Source organism: Ascaphus truei, chromosome 1, assembly GCF_040206685.1.
Source record: "Ascaphus truei isolate aAscTru1 chromosome 1, aAscTru1.hap1, whole genome shotgun sequence".
Lineage (NCBI taxonomy): Eukaryota > Metazoa > Chordata > Amphibia > Anura > Ascaphidae > Ascaphus > Ascaphus truei.
The window spans coordinates 24,454,550-24,474,901 of record NC_134483.1 but is presented as its reverse complement, the minus strand read 5'-3'; positions in this window follow the sequence as shown (position 1 = coordinate 24,474,901).

Genomic DNA, 20,352 nt, shown 5'->3' with positions numbered 1-20,352 from the left:
AGAGTGTATAAAGAAAAAAGATGAGGTCCCAGGACAGAGCCCTGGGGTACCCCCACAGAGAGATCGATAGAGGAGGAGGGGGTGTTAGCAGAAGAGAAACTGAAAGTAGTGTGGGAGAGGTAAGCGGAGATCCAGGATAAAGCTTTGTTACGAATACCAAGAGTCTGGAGAATGTGAAGGAGAAGAGGGTGGTCCACAGTATCAAATGCTGCAGAGAGGTCAACTAATAGTAGCAGAGTGTAATGACCTCTGTCTTTGGCAGCATGGATGTCATTAGTTATTTTAGTGAGGGCTGTTTCAGTGGAGTGAGTAGTGCAGAAGCCAGATTGTAGAGGGTCTAGGAGAGAGTAGGTGTTAAGAAAATGGAGCAAGCGAGAAAATACAAGACATACAAGGAGTTTAGTGGCAAAGGGGAGGAGGGAGACAGGCCGATAGATAGAAAGACAGGTAGGGTCAAGCTTGCTGTTTTTGAGTAATGGTATAACTGTTGCATGTTTGAAGGAGGAGGGAAAAGTACCAAAGTAGAGGGAGGAGTTAAAAATGGGTGTGAGTGTAGGGATTATTTTAAGAGCAAGAGGTTTTAGGATATGGGAGAGAATGAGGTCAAGACGACAAGTGGTAGAGGGAGAAGAGATCAGCAACGACACATCCTCCTCTGTGAAAGTGGAAAAAGAGACAATGAAGGCAGGAGGAGAGTTAGGAAGAGGTTAAGGATGGGAGGGTATGTTCTGATGTTTGGATTCCAACATTTCCTTGAAATAGTTGGCAGAGTCCTGAGATGAGATGGAGGAAGAAGAACAGGCAGCATAGGGTGGTCTGAGTAGGGAGTCAAAGTTAGTGCAGAGTCAGCATGGATTCGACTTGTGCGTGTTGATTAGTGATGAAAAGTACAGTAGGTGTGTTTAGCTTGAGGGAGGGCAGAGTTGAAAGAAGACAGCATAATTTTGTAGTAAAGGAAGTCTGCGAGAGTGTGAGATTTCCTCCAGAGGCGTTCAGAGGAACGAGTGCAGGAGGGCAGCATGCACGTGTGGGAATTTAGCCAGGGTCTGGAGTTAGAAGGGTTAGAATGGTAGAGAAAAAGCGGGGCATTTAGATCAAGAGGAGGACAGAGCCAAGTTGTAGTTCCTGACCATGTTGTGCATGGAGCAGGGCTGAGAGAGAAGAGGGAGGAGCGTAAAGTGGAATCAAAAGCTGGTAGGTTAAAAAAGTGCAGGTCTCTGCAGAAACAAGGGGTAGATAGAGGTGTAGAAGGGGAGAAGTGAGAGAGAGCAAATGAGATGAGGTGATGGTCAGGTAGAGGAAAGGGGGAAACGGAGAAGTCAGAGAGAAAAGATTTTAGTGAAAACCAGATCTACAGTAGATAGTGGCCATCCTTGTGGGTGCTGGCTGCAGTCCACTGTTGAAGGCCAAAAGAAGAGGTTAGAGAGAGAAATCTGGAAGCCCAAGGGAGAGAGGGGTCATCAATGTGGCAGTTGAATTCCCCAAGTAGAAGAACAGGGGAGTCTGATGAGAAAAAGAAAGAAAGCCAGTATTCAAAGTGAGAGAGAAAGACAGAAGGGGGTTGAGTAGAGGTAGGTGGGCGATAGAGACCGCCACATGGACAGTGAGAGGAGAGAAAATCTGGACAGTGTGAGTCTCAAAGGAGGAGAAAGCAAGAGAGGGAGGAATAGGAAGAGATTGATAGTGGCAGATAGAGGAGAGCAGTAGCCCCACACCTCTGCCCATGCTACCAGAGAGCAGAGTGTGGGAGAAAAAAAGGCCACCATAAGAGATGGCAGATTCCAGAGCAGAGTCAAAGTGAGTGAGCCAAGTCTCAGTTATAGCAAATAGGAGCAGAGAGTGATAGAGAAAGAAGTCATGCACAGAGAGGAACTTATTAGATTGGGAGCAAGCATTCCAAAGGGCACAGGAGAAAGGGAGAGAGATAGTAGGGTGACAGGGGATGGGTATGAGGTTAGAGGGGTTTACACCAGAAGGAGTGGTATTTGCATGTGGAAGGTGAGGACAAGCGCATACAGAAATAAGGCACTTGCTATATTCAAGTTTTAAACATTACATGCTTAAATCCTTGTCCTGAATAGTGATGGCGGCAAATGTTTCAATGATTGGCCCCTGAACTTTCAGACAAACTTTTCTGTTTCTTCGGTTTAACCATCTGTTATTAAAAAGACACACAAAAGCTTTCAAATCCAGCCATTTCCTTATTTTCCTGTTTCATCTCTGCCATTTACTTTAATTTCTTATGAAACTTTAACCGGACATGTAATTTTACTTAGTCGAATTACTGCACAATTAAAGAAATGTTTGTATCCGTTTTGTAGAATTTTTTACATAATTAAATTAAAAACATTGCCATTTTATTTCATAATACCATACCCTTTGTACTCCAGACAATTAAGAAAGACGCAGAAGGTCGCTATCTCATTCTCACTGGAACAATCCATGAGCAGCCCATCACATTGGCCTCCCTATATGCTCCTTATGTACAAGAGGCATCTTTCTTTGACAGATTCTTTTGCCTGTTAAGTTCAGTAGCTAAAGGATATATCATAATTGGAGGAGATTTCAACATTACGATGCAATCTTCCCTGGACAGGTCAAGAGGAGGCGACTCTGATAATAAAAGAGCTCAAGACACCCTACGCAGTGCATTGAAAGACATCCAATTAGTAGATATATGGAGGGAGTTACATCCAACATCTAGGGACTATACCTTCTACTCTCACCCACATACCTCGTACAGTAGAATCGATTATCTCTTCGTTTCGTGCCACATGGTTCCGAAGGTCACTAATACAATGATCCATGATATTTCATGGTCTGACCATTCACCAATTGAGCTTAGGTGCAACAATATTGTGACCAGTCGACCAGGCGCAAATTGGAAACTCAACGAATCTATTCTTAAAATACCCGAAATTTGTACTACAATAGCACAGGAAATAACTCAATTTTTTGAGGTTAACACAGGCTCTGTGTAATCCCATACGGTCTTATGGGAGGCTCATAAAGCAACTTTAAGGGGCATAATAATCAGTATTACTGCCAAAAGAAAATGAGTCAGAGATTCCAAAATTCGGACGCTCCAATCCAAATTACATTCCCTGCTATCAAATCATAAAACCAATTCAGATCCAATTACAGCATGGGAACTGAAAGACACAAACATTGAATTAAATATGCTATTGACTTCCCGAGCAGATAATTCCTTATGTTGGTCTAAGAGAAAGTTTTATGAAAAAGCTAACAGGCCGGATACGATGCTAGCTCGAGCACTAAGGGATAGGCAATCTAAGTTTAATATCCAAGCTATACGCTTAAAATCAGGTATTCCCACGGCCAACCCTAAAAAAATAGTAGAAGAATTTGGTTCATTCTATGGTTCTCTATAAGATGGAAAGAAAATGGCACACAATAAAAACACGAACAGAGCACTGAGAGATTTCTTGGCCAGCTCGAAACTGGAGAGATTGACAGAGCGTGACAGAGAAGCTATGGGCGCTGACTTCACATTGGAAGAAGTGTCGCAAGCCATCAAGGAACTGAAACCATCAAAAGCACCAGGTCCTGATGGCTTCTCGGGGTTGTACTACAAGAAGTTCTCTGAATCACTCGCCCCACAGTTGCTCCATATGTTTAATGCTATTTTAGCAGGAGCCCCTATTCCAGAGGATATGCTACGGGCATCTATATCACTAATACATAAACCTGGCAAGGATCCGCTCAATTGTAAAAGCTATAGACCAATTTCTCTAATCAATACCGATATAAAAATATATGCCAAACTTCTGGCCAATAGATTGAGTCTAATCCTACCCAGACTAATACATCCAGATCAAGTTGGGTTTGTTAAGGGGAGGCAGGCAGCGGATAACACCCGATGATTCATTGATCTGTTAGAATTGGCAAACAAAAATAACATAAAAAGCATGCTTTTAAGTCTGGATGCAGAAAAAGCTTTTGATAGGATAGACTGGCCATATCTACGAGAGACGCTCGCTTCCCCTCAGACCCTTTCCCTATCCAAAGTGGCACGAGACAGGGGTGCCCATTATCTCCCCTCCTGTTTGCCCTATGTATTGAACCCCTGGCGGCACGTATTCGAGAAAATCCGGATATCTCAGGGTTAAACGCATACTCCCAATCACACAAAGCGGCCCTGTATGCAGATGATATCCTATTAATCATCTCCAACCCCCTCACATCATTGCCTAATCTATTTGACCTTTTAGATAAATTCTCTAAGGTCTCTGGGTTTAAGGTAAACCAATCCAAGTCTGAGGCTCTGAATGTCAATCTCCCCGGACATATAGAGAAACTACTGAAATTGAATTTTAATTTTAACTGGCAAAAGAATTCACTCAAATATTTGGGGATCCATATCACCAAAGATGCAAAACACATCTATAAGGCAAATTATCCCAAACTAATTCGGACTCTAAAACAAGACCTAATCAGATGGTCCTCCAAGAAGATTTCTTGGATAGGAAGGATACACAGCGTGAAGATGAATTTACTTCCCTGTATCCTATACCTCTTCCAGACATTGCCTGTGCCACTCAAACTGAAGGATATACTCTCACTTCAGTCTGAAATATCCAACTTTATCTGGGGAGGTAAAAAACCGAGAGTAAATAAATTAAATATGAAGAGACCTACCTTAACAGGGGGCTTAGCGGTACCCTGCCTGTTGTCATATTTTAAAGCAGCTCAATTAAGCCAGTTCATTCAATGGCATTCCGACCCTAAATTAAAAAGATGGGTGGAGCTAGAAACTGCTGCTTGCTCCCCATTAGAGCTTAATAATCTGATTTGGCTACCTAAGTCGTCAAGGAAAGACACTTTGTTCCCACTCACCTCAACGACTAACTCTTTATCTGTCTGGGAAGTGTCAAGACTGAAAAACTCACTCACATCAGCAAACTCGCTGATGTCACCTATTTGGAACAATCCTAATTTTGCGCCGGGTGTTATTGGTCATAATCACTCAATCTGGAGACACAAAGGATATGATAGACTCAAATATCTGGAGGGCTACGATCTAAAAATTAAATCATTTGACCAACTCAGATCAGAAAATGATATCCCCCATGCTGAATTCTACAAATACCTTCAGATCAGAGCATTTTATAATAAATTCGCCCCATACCCCCCATTAACGAATTTCGAAAAGCTCTGTCTGGCAGAAACCGACACAAAGGGACTCATAACTACAATATATACGGAGAGGTGAACTTCAAAGCAACAAATGCCCTCATTTCGTACCCAATGGGAGAGAGACCTTGGGGAGACCTTAGAGGACGAGGAATGGAATACTATATTTTTAGGAGCCGCAAAAAGCTCGATGTGCACCACACTGAAGGAGAACGCATATAAAGTCCTCATAAGATGGTACCTCACCCCGCTCAAATTATCTAAGTTCATACCTGGGTCCTCTCCATTGTGCCCTAAACAATGTGGAGGAACAGCTGACCTGTTACATATGCTGTGGTCCTGCCCGCGGATATCCCCGATATGGGAAAAGATCAGAAATTGGATCCAGAGAATATTTGATCTCACTATTCCCCCAGACCCGTGGCTATTTCTCCTAAACACACCTCTAAAGGGCCTATCAAAATCCAAAAACAAACTAATTGCACACTTTGCAATCGCCACGCGGTGCGAGATCGCAGCATTATGGAAACGCCCCGAAATTCCAATTATTCCAAAGATTCGGAACCGTATTTGGTATATCTGCCAGATGGAACAGCTAACAAGCCTAGTTAATGACACTGCCGACAATTATCTAAAAGTTTGGGCCCCATGGCTAGCTCAGACAGACATCCCCGGGGTAGAGCGTGACACAATTTGGCTATAATAGTAATAGATGCGTTCTCCTTGGGTGGAGTGGAAACTAAGTTTACAGCTGGATCACCATTCACTCATTATTAACTACTTATACTGCCACATGATCTTCTACGTGGTCCCATAGCTCATGAGCCGTCTTAGTAGACTCCAGAAACCATTATATCCTCACCCTATATGCTCCCTTTCCTCTTTCCGCCCCCCTCTACCCTACCTCCCCCTTTTTTTTTTTTTTTAATTATTTATTTATTTTTTATTTTCCCTTGTTTGTAACAAGTATTATTTTACCGTGGATACATATAACCTAAAATAAGATCTTTACCTACGCGGCGGAGTAGGGCTCGAAAGGCCGCGTGGGCTCAATAGATATGTCATACCTATATCATTATATAATCTATGCTACCCTGTTCACCATGTATTGGATTTGTTTTTCATGTATACCATGTATTTACACACTAATAAAATACAAGTTATAAAAAAAAAAAAACATTAAATAAACTGGGTCCCTTTTTATGAACTTCTGTAAGATACATTTGTGAAAATTTATATTAGCTAAAAAAAGGCAATTTTACAGTGAATTCAAATTCATCCATCTCTTTCCTGTATATTACATAATTATTCAGTATTTGTTAAGCCAAGCAAAAATGCTTTGTCAAAGGCATGGCTGGCAAAGGAGAAAACAAATTGCCACTTTCAGTCTTTCAGTGGCACAGAGAAAGTGTGGCTAAATCTTTATGTACAAAAAATCTTTACAAAACCTACCCCACTCCCCTAACCACCCTCAGGCACCTCCTTCACTCACCCCAACATCCTACAAGCCGACCCCCACCTCTAAACTTATGGCCAATATCCCAATTAGCCAAATGTGGCTGTTGAAATTTTGAGAATTAACAAAAAGCAACTGTAGTGCTTAGGTAGCCACAGTGACAATACATGAACTTAATGGCTTTTTTTTATTACGGTACAGTATGTTTCTATGTATTTTAATATCTATTTATTGTAATGTATATTTGTTATGCTTTTGAATGGGCAAACGTACTATTTGTCAGATTCTGCTAATTGGACTATTGCACATTAAAGTGTTTTTTTGGGGAAGGGGGGTGAGGTGAAGGGGATTCTTACCCCAGGAAGGGTGGTTAGGCCCCCCGGATGGTGGCAGGATTGGTTAACCCCTTTTTTACCTTTGTGATCAACCACTAAGATAATGAAGGATGATTTGATATTATATTGTACTTTCTTTTTGTATTAGTCTGGTCTGCCCTGCCCCTTGATGATGTACAGTAGATGCCTGAATATGGGTATCTACATCACAAGAGGGGATACTCTAGTATAGTACCATATTTGGTCAACTACATCATCAAGGGGCAGGACAGACCGGACTTACTGCCTCTCACCTTTGCAGTCACTGGGGGAGACATGGAGACTGCTTCTGTCCCTCTGTGTAACTCTTTCAGACAGGCTGGCCCTGGAGGATTAATGATGTATGGTGTCCCACTTTAATCCTCCCGGGCCACAAACGTTATAGTTCTTGGTGCTCTTTTGGCACTGCAGATTTCTGCATATTGGTCGGCGGCACAGAGTCTAATCCCAAGCATTACAACTTGTTTATTATGTCTTCTATGGGGTACAGTGTCAAAGTACTTACTAAAATATAGAATATACTGTATTAATTGCTTTATTAATTTCTATGTCATCTAGGTAATGCTAATTTTTTCTGTTTCATTCCAATTTTAGTTTAAGTGTTGCCGAAGTTAGAACATAGAGAGAGTGCAAACATTTCTGGGGTAAAGTTCCTGAATCTTTTTAATGAAAGTTACAATTTGGTGAAACATTTGAGCAGAGACTATTTATTTATTTATAAAAATGTTTTACCAGGAAGTAATACATTGAGAGGTACCTCTCGTTTTCAAGTATGTCCTGGGCACAGAGTTATAAAAATACATGGTTACATTAAAAGAACAGGGTTAAACAGTCAATTCACAGACATTTCATGGATAAAATTGGTTACAGGGGATAAACGGCTTGTGATTTTCTGATTGAAATAGAGCAGCTTTAACAGCACTTTAACATCACCAAACAGCAGCCGAACAGCAGCAAATGGCTCACACCCTTTGGCTACCCTTCGGCTATGCCAAAGGCTGTCTGCTTTTGGGGCAACTCAGCTGTACACTGGGGTGGTTTATGTTTTAAAACATAATTCAAAGAATTTCCTTAAAGGGCCCTTAAATAGCTTTAACAAATCTATTGTCCTATGAGAATAACTTATTATTATTATTATTATTATTATTATTATTATTATTATTATTATTATTATGCTAATATCTAAACAAATCAATTCCAGACATAAAAAAATGTCCAAAAGTTCTACTTAAAGTTACACAATTGCAAATATCTATGCGAGAGCAAGTAGTAAAAAACAAACGTTACAAAATCAGGTTTCAGTTCGGCTACTTTAATTGCAAAATGTCAAGCTTTTTAAATGTGTTGGTACTGTATGCAGAAATACATCCAAGCAGTTGGTGGCTAATAATTTCCATCATTCATTTGCTCTATATAACGTCTTCTACAGAATCTATCTTGGCAGGTCTAATCCAAAGTTATTTTTAAAAGGCCTAGAGATCCTTAAATTGGCTTTATTGAAAGCATAGTGCTGACAACACATGCTTGATTGACAGCGTAATTATGACAGATCTCTACAAATGTTGTCATGTCTTACACTTGAGTTGTTTAAAATAAATGAAGCATTACAAACTGAAATGAAATGAAGGACACAATGATTTCCACAAAGGGACAACCATTGTATTTGCATTTTTAGTTGCTGGTAACCTGTGATATGGTTGCAACATTTTGACCATGTTAATGTAGTACATTCCTTATGGGAAACCAAGTATTGGGGCAATATATGTATCCATATACACTAGCATAGGGGTGCGCAAACTGGGGGGCGCGCCCCCTGGGCGGGGCAGCCTTATCTTGGGGGAGTGGCCTGGCCCTAACAGAGGCGTTTAAAGTAAATGCCGGGGGAGCGCACAAGGCCTCTTTATGTCTCTTACCTTGTCTCTGGCCGCCTTCTGGCAGTGTGTCGCCTTGACGACACAGAGTCAAATTATTCCGTAGAGTCAAATGGCAACACGTTGCCAAGGCATCGCAATGTCACATGACGTTGTGATGACAAATGATGCCGCTGATGCCAAAGAAAAGGTAAGGGGGGGGGGGGGCGAGCAGGATCTGAGAGCAGGCAGGGGGCAGAAAGCAGTAGCGTATGTTTCAGCCAAAATACTATACATGCGTTTTGTGAATCATTTCCTATTGTAGAATTGTCCATTTGCAAACCTCATCATTTTCTTTAAGTAGTTTAATCTTGAATGTCTGAAAATACTAATGTCCTTGTCTTTAGTGTATAAAAAAATAAATTAATAGCTACATACGCCTATAACAATTTAATTAAGTAGAGATTTTGAATGTAAAATGTTTAGTTATGATAGTTTTAATAGTTTATTTTCATGAAGATTATGATATTAATAATAGTATCCTCGGGGAACAGACAAAGACTTCCGATAAAGGTCCGATGCCCAACCATAAAAATAAAAATTAAAAACAATTCTAGCCCAATGGCCAAAAAAAAAAGAAAAATTAAATATTTTCAATGGCACAAAAAAAACCTAAAACAAATCAATCCAGAACAATAAATCCAAGCCTGATTGCCTAATTTCATTCCGCATCCATCCTGGATGTCTGTCGGTAGATCCTCATCTTGACAGCAGAAGCAATAGATTCTCTGTTTATTGAAGAGCAGTCTCCTGTGAGTAGTTGTTATTTTAGTTTTCTTTTCTTCAATTCTTAAAAACGGTCTTTTTTCTTTTCTTCTTTCTTCTTCCTGGATGTTGACTCGTTGTCTTTTTCCTGTCACAGGAGATGTTCCAGGCCTGATCTAAGGCCTCTGATATCACATTAGAACAGTCGTATGGTACTCTAGCCAATCCGATTGGTTGATGTACTATGTGATCCTATGCCTTTGACTGAAAATGACCTCTCAATCTAAATTTAGGCAATTACATGGTGCATCAAGCAAACATGTTGGTTGATGTGCCATGTGATTACTTTCTTTTATGATGACGGTGGATGACTCTTAAAGAGTAGGGATTACATGGTACATCAACCAATCAGATTGATTGATGAACCATGCGACTGGTATAATGTGATGTCATATGCCTTATATAAGGCCTGGGACATTTCATTTGACAGGAAGAACACGACGAGTTAACATTTTAGAAAAAGAAAGAAGACAGCTTTCAAGAAATGAAGAAAAGAAGAAAATACCAAAAACTCACTGGAGACTACTCTTTTATCATCGTAAAATCAACGGCTTTGGATCAGATTGAGAATTCACAAATGTCCGCATAGAATTTAATCTGATTGGAAGAAGGCCATCGGGTCTGGTTGCATTTTTCCTGACTTTACATTTTTATTTATTTTTCTGCCATCGAGAATGAATTATTTGTAAATGTTTTTGTGGTTTTTGTTTTTTTTAACTTTTTCATCATCATGGATTATTTTGCCAGGGTTTTGAGTTTTTTTTTTATGGTTGGGTATTTACCATTTTTTGGCTGTCTGTTTCAGTGCCCCTGAGGACAGACTTCTGCCTGGCAGGGGTAAGTAATGCAGTATATTTATATATTTTATTTTACAATAATTTTCTATGGGCAATATCCCTATTGGCCATATTTGGTTAATAGGCCTATTAGCCATAACTGTGTGCACAGGGGTTTGTTTTGTTGGGGATTGGTAGGGTGGGCTATGGGGAAGGTATCAGAGGGTGGGTTGTTAGACATTCTGGGGGTTGGAGCAGGAGTGGTTACCCCATTCATTACTTTAGAATTTAGAATTTGCTTAGCAATGCTTTAATAGCCACTAAGGAAGCCACAGTGGCAATCAATGGATTAAAATATAATTGTAAAGTTTTTTTAATTTTTTTTTTACATTTCTTTATCATGTATTTTATGTTATATGTTTAATATTCTATGGCCAAATGCTATATTAGCCACATTTGGCTAATAGGCCTATTGCCCATTACTGTAAGGGGGTTGTATTGTTGCTGGTGGGTTATGGAGGTAGGTGCCTCAAGGATAGAGGTTAGGTCAGCTGGAGGGGTTATTGGTGGGGGGTGGATGGGTTAGCCCCCTGTATGCCATAATGGTTGTACCGCTATGCCATACAATGGGTACTAGGGTTTTTAGTTTTTTTTTAACTGATTGGTTACTTTAGTGGCCATAAAGGCATAAATAATATATGCCTTCATGGCCACTATGGTTTCCAAAAGGTTAATTATTATTTTTATTGGGAGAAAAGATGCCAGGTATCCTATGTTATCTTCCTTATCCTATGGCTAAAGCAAGCCAGTTAGCACCAGGATAGTGCTTATCCCTACGCTAGCTGGCTAATGCTGCTTTAGCCATATGCAAATGAGCAGACTAATGGATGTTCATTTTGAATGAATACCTATTTGACGATACCTGTTAAACTTTGGAAAAATAAGGTCCGCTCCTGATTTTGGTAACGTCATGTTATTAGCACAAAAACGATGGACTTCTGTGTATCTACACCATGGAGCCTTTGTTTTCTTTTTATGTTCAAATCTTGCATTTGCTATAATTTCTTTTGTTTTCTTTGTTACCTACTTCAGTAAGTTTGTGACTGATGTACTGTACTGTACATATACTGTATATATACTGTACATATACTGTACATATACCACATACATGGCAATTTTGTATTTCCCATTATATGGCACCTATGCTCTGAAAAATTTGAGTCACCAGCACACCAAAATTAATAGACTACTGTAGGAAAACACTATATTTTATACAGCATTGTTTGATAAGAAAGTAAAACTAATACTGTTGCGGCTAAGCTTAATCTAAAGCTTAACCGCAATTGTTCGGGGCTTTTTTTTTTAGCCGCCGAACTTGGCCGCGCGCCAGCTGCATCTCGCGGCCGCGCGCCGGCCATTTCTCCATTCAGCGCTAATGGCGCTGAACAATGGAAGCGCCTGCGGCACTGGAACAAAAAAAAAAAGCCCGCGTCTGCACGCGGTTTAAAAATACCCGCGGAGAAAGCTGCATTAGACTAAAGCGGGCCGCCACTGTATAACAAAGATTCATAACACAGAATGAAACATGAACAAAACAAAACTTAAAACACCATTATTTTGTGGATGGTATCATCAAATTGTCCTAGTATTGTCAGTATTATCTAAATGCTGAACTCACCCAAATATACCACTCCTCCCCTCACCTCTCCCCTTTTTATCTTGTCCCATGTCACTAACTAAAAAGGAGAGTGTGTGCACGTAGGTGTTTGGGGGGGTGCGCTAGGTAAAATTCAAATGGTGTGAAATGTTACAAAGAGTGAGTTCTAGAGTGGAATGTGGGGTATATTGTCTAGTGGTGTGTGTAAGACATCAGTGATAGCCCTAAGGTGTCCTATAAAAGAAAATATTCCGTTTGATGTCATGCATACACTTCATAACAAAATAAAAACAATTAAACCTTTAAAAAATGCAAATAAACTTTATTTGTCCAGTTCAGTAGATTTTCCTGTACACAAGAGAGAATTTGTAATTATGCATTTTCTTGTAATCCAATTTTTATCCCTCAACTGAATATCTCAGACTAAGTCCCAAGTCCCTTAGTCCCAAGTCCTCAATGGGCAATATGTGCATAAACTAGTAGTAGTTTTTTTCCCCACCTCCTGAAAAAACAATTAATCCAAACCTATTGGGCATTGAATAATTGAATAAATGTCATGGACACCTAGATGTCAAAGTAAAGTTACAGGTTGTTGTTGTACAGTGTTTGTTACAAATTTATTTTCATTTTAAATATTTAATTTCACTGAAACTGTTCAAGTCAATTGTTTGGAAATGTTGTGAAAGTTGTAAATAATACATTTAATGTTGTGTATCAAGAATCCGGTCGATGAGATGTACCGTTTAATAATTTTTATCATTTTTTTAAAAATCGGTCAAGGTGTTTTGCCTGTGGAGAGAGAAAATGCACAAATCTGAAAAAAAAAAAAAAAAAAAAGGGGGCAGCACCGATTTGGTTGAAACTTCTGGTAGATCTAAGTTCGGATGGCAGAAACATACCCTCAAATTTCAATCAGAATTGGTTAAGGTGTTTGGCCTTTGGGGAGAGAACAGACAACAAAGAGAGACAAAACAAATACACACCCACAAGTCTAGTTGATGTCTTTATTTTGCTTGCTCATCCAATTAACACAAGTTTAATAAAGAAAAAAGTGTATTTCTGCTCAATGTATCATTCCCATAATTGATTACTGTAGAATAGAATATATTGACACTGTTGAATAATTATTTGCAGCATTCGTTTTGGGCACAAGGAAACTGCAGCTGAATGGAGCCTTAGCATGACCCAATCGCAGCTTCCCCACACCTAAAAGAAAAAGTAAGAAGATCTAACAAGAGTTGATTTGTGCTACAGTTGAATAAGGAATATGAGCCATCATCCTGGCAAGGGTAAGAAACACATGTATTGACTACAGGGTACCCCTTGAATGCTAATGTGCCTGTTTGTGCACCCCATTGAGAGCATAAGTAACCAAAGTGACAATCAATAGATTTATTGTATTGCTATTTGTACTTAATTTACTTAGTTATATTAAAGTATCACGAATGAACAAAAGCGCTATTAGCCATATTTGGCTAATAGGGATATTGCCCATTACTGTGTGTGTGGTGATGTGGGTAGAGGGTGTGGGTGATGGTTGTAGTTGACCCTGGGAGCATGGTTAGGCCTTCCGGGCAGGGGTGTGTGTGTAGCAGGAGGGTGTAACCCCTTAATTACCATGGCAGTCACTACCCACTAAGGTAGTTAAGGGGTTTCTAGCCAGTAGATAGTCTTTAAATTTTGGTGCCATTGAGGAAGTTGAAGACGAGGATGTCTTTTGTCATGGCCATTTGTGTTTGCCTTCCTCTTGATCAATATACTGTATATGCTGTAAATACAAATATAGGATAAGTGTACTGTATGTAATCTAAATTTAACATAGGTTAATCTTAATGGAAAAATGCATTTATTCAACTGCATCTGCTATGTGGCTATGTAAATACTGTACTACTTTTATTTACTATAGGGTGGCCACTGATTGCTTTTAATGGGCAAAAGTGCTATTAGCCATATTTGGCTTATAGGGCTTTTGCCCATTTGTGGGGAGTGTTTTTTTGGGGGGATAGATGTGTAGATGAAGGGGGTAGTTACCCCAGGGTGGGTAGTTAGGCCTCCCGTGTGGCTGTTTGATTGTATTGTAATGTAAACTGTATTTTATTATATTTTGCAATGTGTTTATTTGTATGCTTCAAAAATGGGAAAAAGCTATTACCCATTACTGTGTTTTGGGAATAGAGGGGGTGGGTGAAGGGAGTAGTTGCCCACACGAGGGTGGTTAGGCCTCATGATCGGTAGCAGGCAGGTTAACCCCTTCATTACCTTAGTGGTTAGCCACCAAGTTAATGAAGCTCTGCTTTTTTTAATTTAAATTTTTAGAATATATAGTAGGATTGAAGCAGGGGGTCTCCGGTCACTGAAACAAAATTACAAATCCATGTTACATTGTGGCTAACATTATTTCCATACATTATGTACAGTATGCTTGCAACAGTTTAAAACCCACTCAAAATATTTACTGCACTTGTTTATCTGACTTAGAATATTTACCCCTTAAACAAGTAGGTGAGGTTTAACATTAAAAGTAGAGCACATTTTCAATTAATTTTGGAAACCTATAGAAATACATTCTTTAGAATGATACACAAAAATCAGAACCTTGCAAGGCACCTCCAATGTTACTATTTCTACTTCTGATATAACCTGTAGCAGTGTTGTTAAACCTGCTATATTTATTTAGTACAGTGCTCTATTTCTCATGACTCCTACTGCTGACCTGAAAGATTAATCCTCTCTATGGGTGACAGATAATCCAGCCCTGGTGCCAGTTCAGTTCTGGTGTCTTAAGGTTCAGGAATGCCAATTGTGGGATTTATTCAGTGTGATAGGATATAGCAAATGTGTGACAGAATGTACGGTAGAAAAGCTGCATGCCACTCTGACTAGGATTACAGGATGATTAAAAATCTGTCCAAAGTAGCAGAACTATGTATTACATGCTATAAATGTACGGTATGTGTACATGACTGAGTAATTGCTTTTGTAGAGTAAAATATGTTTCAATGTTTATCAACAGAATGTTTTTAGTATAATCATGGTATGTAAAATATATTATCCCATACATACAAAAAGAAGCACAACATAACACAGAAATTAAACAGATAAAATGCAACAGTTTCATGATTAGATTGAACTTGCATATACTGCAGGAACAGTAGTCTTTATATTTAAATCCCACATTTGTCAAGCTTATTTTGGAAACTTCCTGGAATATATTATTCAGTTAGGAACTGTACTGTACTGATACTGTCAAACTACTTTTGCACGGAAAAATCTGAAGCATAAAATATAATCATCTATATACACATCTAAAGTAGAGAAATCTTGAAAGGGCTCAATACTATTAAAAATCCTGCAAACAGGTATACTGATCAAGAGAGACATAACATGAAATTAGGCAAGACATGGTAAGAGAAATTAATAAAGAAGGAAAATAAACAGATAAATTAACTACGAAAGATAGAAATAGAAAGAAAAGGGTGAGACTGAACTGATGCAGCGACAGGTTCAGTGACAGGAGGAGGAAAAATTGCAAGAGCATGTGAGATAATGTAAAGTGACAAATGGGGATTGAAAAGCATATGGTTTAAAAAATGTAAAAATGATTAAGAAATAAAGGGGTCTGTAGATTAAAAATGTTGAAAGAGGGAAAGAATAACTAAAAGTGTAGGGAGACGAAATAATTAAAATTAAATTTAAAAAAATGCTCTCTGTCACTGTAACTTTACTAGCAAAAATATGTAGCCTCTTACAATTTCAAATGATAAGTAAGGCTAAATTGTCATCCAAGAAAACCAAACAAGGATGGCAGCATATCTCTTCATCAGCAGAACTCTGTATCGCAGAAATAACTGTTATCCCTCCTATATTATCTCACACAAATTTCTAACAGTGATGCTCAAATATTTAGACATACAAGAGCTGCTATTCCACTTTATTCTGCTGTGTGGCACCACTTCCCTTTAAATGAACATCGCACAGTCAAATCTTCAAACATTACCTTTTGACTGAGTAGCCTTTGAAACGTGTATTCTTTTCCATCATCGTAGTGAAGCATTTAAATTTTTATTCCATCACAGATAAAGATTAAACTGCAATGCGCTAACAGTATTTATCTGATAATGTATGCTGAACAACCAATCTGTGTTATTATGTTTTATGAAAACAACATTATTTATTCGTATAATATTTGATTCAACAGTTGAATTTTATTAGCTGAAATAATAATAATAAAACATACTTCCAGTATATACGTTTGTCTGTGTGTCTGTATTTATGCTGTTAACTTAAAGTATACAGTATCTGTTCTTAGATTTAATTATGTATATTGTCATATTTATTCAAGTGCGTGTGTGCGTATGTGTATATAAATATATATTATTATTATTTGTTGCAGTGCTTTGCAATCTTCTTTGATTTTATTTACAGATATAGCAAGACTTTCAGTCTCCGGCTGAAAAAGCTTAAAAGCGCAGCTCCGGAGATACAGTAGTACTGCAGGACCTACAGCAGCGAGAATCCTCCAGCACCGGAGCAATCACAGTCGTGCTCCTGCAGCTTGCCTCAGTGCTAATGACAGTAAGGCTTGTATTATGCTAAACGCGTGTGCGCTAGTGTGCGCACGCATGGCAATGAAAGATACATGTCTCCCTATGACAGTGTATGCACTGCCGACGCGCGTGCGCACGGCAGACAACGTTGGCATGGCAGCTGGGTAGAAAGACTATGCAATTTGTCTTTTCCAGCGGCTGCCGTGCCATGTGACACTGTGAGCCAATCACAGGGAGGTCTACCCTTGTGAAGTCATGGCCATGCTTCCTAAACACACACGTCATAGCTTTGCCTGTACTGTACACACAAAACGCGTGTGCCAGATGCTTACCATAATACATGTCTAAGTCTTTATACATCTTTATCTCATTCTTGGAAAATAAATCGTTTCAGTTAATAAAATCGTCACCTGTGCCCCTAAATTTCACAGATAATTGTACATGATATTGTTCAATTTTATGTCTGATTCATAAGATTAGGAATGTTAAACGTTCACATTTTGTTTACTGGAAGATGTCAGAAAAATCAGTGTTAATTAACGATGTTGTGATTAACGCCTCATAATTCTGTATTTCCACATTAATGAATATAAAATAAGAGCATTACGGGGCACTAAAAAGTAAGACACTAGAAGTGTAGTAGAAAAATGAAAGAATAAATGTAGACTGACTCGTTACCTCAAGGACCGTGGCTGAAAAATCTTAGCTTCTGAGACAGTGCCGGATGCAACATCGCTGTGGTGGGGTCCATTCTTCTGAATTTGGTCCCTCACAGCATGAATCCTCAGGTGCCAGGGCAGCCATGGCCACGTTCCCACATATTTCCCCGGTGCCAGAGACCCTCAGTCTTGCTACATCTGTATGAGGAGGTAAACAGGTGAGATGACCTTGCAAAGATGAATGTAGTGGTTAGTGAAGCACTAGCCTGAATTTCATAATGGAATAATAAAGTTGGTCAAAGGGTCTCAACCTCTGTGTGCCCAGCATTTAAAGTCACTGGGCTTTGCAAGCTACAAAACAGAAATACATGGCACCAGGTGCGAAAGTGTCCCAAACTTTGGTGCAAATTTTTCATGATTTATTTTTAGATTTCACATTTTTGTAAAAACTGACAGAAAGAGAGATATGGTGAGAATCCTAATACTCAAGTACTGACTCTCATATATACAATGTTCAAAACACTCCCCTGTAGAACAAATTGGGATACCTGTGAACATATATTTTGCATTCCCTCTTGCAAAAGGCCTTAATCATAGCCTCTATTTTTCAGTCTTGCCAATGAAAATGTTTGTGAAATGGAACAATTTCACATCTCTACTCATTAATAAAAATTTTAATCTTACAGCCGTGCAGACAGCCGGCTTCTGTTAAACATCAAAGTCTCTAGTTAGCAATTATCTACATTGAGCTAGATTTATTAAGCTCCGTTAGACAGTGTTAACATTACCTTAATAGCATAAGAAGAGAATCCCCCAAACAGTGCCCTGCAAAAAGAACAGAGAGTGCTAGAGTGCTACATTCATTTTAAAAGCATGTATTTATTAGTTAGCCATTTAAAGGAGACACGAAATTCCTCCAATGCATTTCACGCCCACATGGTGCTTAATCAAATGCGTTGGGGAATTTTGTGCTTTCTTTTAATGGCTAACTAATTAATTCTGTACATGATTTTTACATTAATTTTGCACCCTAGACCTCTCAGTTTCTTTTGCAGGGCACTGCTTTTTTTTCTTATACCATGGACTTTTACGTTTGTCAGCATGCTTGCTTGAAATCCTTGGACCAGACATTCCTTGGCAGCATATTAAGGCCTCATCCATAGTGCAAGATACGGAGCGAGCTACATAGCTCGCGCTACAAACAAACGTGTGTATTCCAAAGCGCATGGCCATAGTGAGCGCGAGCTTGCACGTGCACATGAGATACAAGGATACCAAAAGCAGAGGAGACAAACTTGTTTGCTATTGCATCGAGACAGCCTGCTCATGTGAGTGGCTAACAGCCAATGACAATTTAGTAAGCTATTCTGCCTGGATACTGTTCAAATTACTTTTTGTCAGTTGAGTTGTGCTTGCTGTGAGAAAATGGACAACTCAACTATTGAAAATTTTATTTTTGAGGTTTACAAACATGAACCTTTAAATTTTTTAGTAGTGTACAATTCTTATTTCAATGCATCCAATATTTTTTTTTTTAACAAGGCATGTTTTCGTGCATGACATAGTGTATATTTACGTAGCCCTGTTTCCCCCCTTCTCTGGGAAATTCTACTGCTACATGGGGTGTCATGGTGCATACCTGTTGGGAGCAGGAAATCTTGAGCTGCCGCGTTGTTACAGGGCGAACAGGACAGGCTTTTGGGTTCCTGTTATTACAGTTCTTCTCATGGTACTCAGCACCTCCAGCTGTAGTGGGCTCCAGGGTATTCCGGAGATCAGTTCCCACCACTGCACACATACTCCACTCTGCCCAGGAACTGACACTCAGGCAGGTGAAAAGTGAACAAGGATCTTTATTGTGCATCCTGAATTCATCGTACAGTGCTGTAAGGTGTTTGAAGTCCCAGACTTCTGGAGGGTGCCTACCCCGGTAGTAGGGGTAATGAGTCTTGTTATTCTCCAAGCCTGAGCCTGGAGTGGGCCAGCTAATCCTCGCAATGGGAGAGACTGACAGCCCATGCTCTCTCCTCTCTCTCCAGAGAAAGACTAACAAACTAACGTTTGGATACTCCTCTTCCTCAGGAAGCAGGAGCGGGCCCATGGACTGCACCTATCCTGGATAGGCTACACACAGGTCATGAGTCATGACTGCACACCTGTCCATCAAAGGAGGAGCACAAGGGGGTCAATAGCCCACAGATTAACCCATTAATGCCCTGAATTACTAAGGGCTTACATAACAGAGGGGAATATGGGGAAAGAGAGGTATTATGGGACATACCCTGTTACAGATATGTTTGCAGTATATGTCTGTAAATTACATGGCATTATGCAGTTTATTATTTGCTAAAGCCGTGTTCTCATGCATGACAATTCCTTGACACGCCCCCAAAAGTCATGACCGCGCCCACCCCCTTGCTCGCTTCCCAAAAACCTAAAGTCCACACATCGCTGGAGAGGAAAGCTCGGGTGAGGCAAGTAGCACTGTAACGCTCGCGCTTGCTTTCACTATGGACAAAGCCTAAATGTGACTACCTTTCTTATTAAGATAGGATTTCTACATGTCCAGTCTCTGAATATCTGGGACTTCATTCGGGAGAACTGCGGTTGTTCTTATACCGGCAAAGGCATCCTTTACATTTTTCCTGTCCCTTTAAGCATTGTGCATGGATTCATACTGTATCTCAATATACGGGATACAACTTTGAAGCACATGCTGCGATCAAGAAAGGGACAATTCTGAACACATTGTTTTATCAGTATTTTTTTTTTTTACAAGTTTTTACTCTGTCTCTTTATCCTTTAGAGCACCAATAAGCTGTTGTTGCACAAAATAACATTCCCTTAATTGTAGCACTGAATTCAATAGAGAAAATAAAGTAAAACTAACCTGGTTCTTCTCCTGTAAAATGCATAGCATTCATTATAAAAGCCATCATTAAGGTCAGTTGAGATGAACTCTGGGAAATAATATGCCATTTAGGTCACTACAAACGCTGGTGTTTGTTCTGACTTACATTATGAGAAAGTGAATACCTACAATAGTAGGTAAAG